This window comes from Macaca mulatta, chromosome 19 (assembly GCF_049350105.2).
Source record: "Macaca mulatta isolate MMU2019108-1 chromosome 19, T2T-MMU8v2.0, whole genome shotgun sequence".
In the NCBI taxonomy this organism is placed as follows: Eukaryota; Metazoa; Chordata; class Mammalia; order Primates; family Cercopithecidae; genus Macaca; species Macaca mulatta.
This window is the reverse complement of record NC_133424.1, coordinates 13,090,551-13,092,481: the sequence shown is the minus strand read 5'-3', so window position 1 is coordinate 13,092,481 and position 1,931 is coordinate 13,090,551.

The window sequence follows — 1,931 nt, the reverse complement described above, 5'->3', positions numbered from 1 at the left end:
TTAAGCTTTCCAATTTATGGTATTTTGTTTTAGCAACCCAAGCTAAGACACAATCCAATTTTAAAATGGAGGAAAGGACTCGAATAGACATTTCTCCAAAGAAGATATCCAGATGGCCAATAAGCACGTAACAATGCTCAACATCATTGGTTGTTAGGGAAATACAAATCAAACTCAAGACATACATACCATCTCATTAGGATTAGTAGTATCAAAGATGGAAAACAATACTGACAAGGATGTGGAATGTTTGAGAACCTTGTGCACTATCACGGGGAATGTACAATGGTATAAGCCTGCTAAAAACAGTATGGCAGATCCCCAGATTAAAATGTAGAAATGACATATCAGCATTTCCATTTCTGGGAAAATAAAAAGATTGAAAGCAAAGTCTCAAATAGGTTTTGTGCACCTGTGTACATAGCATCATTCACAATAGGTAAACTCTGGAAACTACTCAGGTTTTCATCAACAGATGAATAAACAAAAGGAAGTTTATACATACAAGAGAATATTGCTGAACCTTAGGAAGGACGTTTTCACATATGCTGCAAGATGAATCTTGACATGCTAAGTGAAATGGGCCATTCATACAAAGACAATACTGTTATGATTCTACTTATATCAGGTATCTAGAGTAGTCATATTGATAGAAAAAGTACAATACCATTTGCCATGGGTTAGGGAAATTGGATGATGGATATTTAATGGGCATAGAGTTTCAATTTTGCAAAATAAAAAGGGTTCTAGAGATGGATGGTGGTGATGGTTGCACACTAGTATGAATGTTCTTAATGGCACTGAACTGCACACTTAATTATGATGATGAATTTTATGTATGTTTTACACAAAAGGGGAAAAAGGCTACAGTACTGCACAGACTTTGTGGGACCTTCAGGGTACCAAGATACTCTAGGTCTCTCTCTTTTTCTGTCCCCCAAGCTGGAGTGCAGTGGCGAGATCTTGGCTCACTGCACCCTCCGCCTCCCGGGTTCAAGTGATTCTCACGCTTCAGCCTCTTGAGTAGCTGGGATTACAAGTGTGCACCACCACACCCAGCTAATTTTTGTATTTTTAGTAGAGATGGGGTTTCGCCATGTTGGCCAGGCTGGTCTTGAACTGCTGATCTCAAGTGATCTGCCTGCCTCGGCCTCCCATAGTGCCGTGCCGGGGTTACAGGCGTGAGTCACTGTGCCTATTCTCTAGGTCTCTTTCCTACTTGTTTTCAGCACTGTTTTTTTTTTTTTTTTTTCATTTTTCTACCCATGAGGGACCTGTCCCTACACAGTCCATTAGTAGGCATTTAGATTTGATACCCAGGATTGACTCCCCTGTCTCCTGCCCCCTTCCCTGTAGACCTGGACCCCACTCCCAGAGCCAGGGCCTGTGATAACCACCTCCCTTTATTGAGGATGGATAATTTTAATTTCCTCTGCACACTATTCACTGACATATATATCAAATATATATCTGATAATTTAAGCAAATAGAAATTTTTTCCTCAGAAACAGATCTTTAAGAATATGAGAAGAAAGTAGCAGCATATAGTGTCCAGAAAAGGTGGGAGAGAACTTCTTAGGTATGGAAAGTTTATATAATAGGTAATGTGTAACTATTGACCACTAATTCTGTACCTGGGGTAAAACTGTTGTTCAAGAAATGGAGAGCCAGGCCTGGTGTGGTGGCTCACACCTGTAATCCCAGCACTTTGGGAGGCTGAGGCAGGCAGATGACTTAAGGCCAGGAGTTCAGGACCAGCCTCGCCAACATAGCGAAACCCCATCTCCACTAAAAATAGAAAAATCAGCTGGGTACGGTGGTGCACACCTGTAATTCCAGCTACTCAGGAGGCTGCGGCAAGAGAATTGCTTGAACCTGGGAGGCAGAGGTTACAGTGAGCTGAGATCATGCCACTGCACTCCAGCCTATGT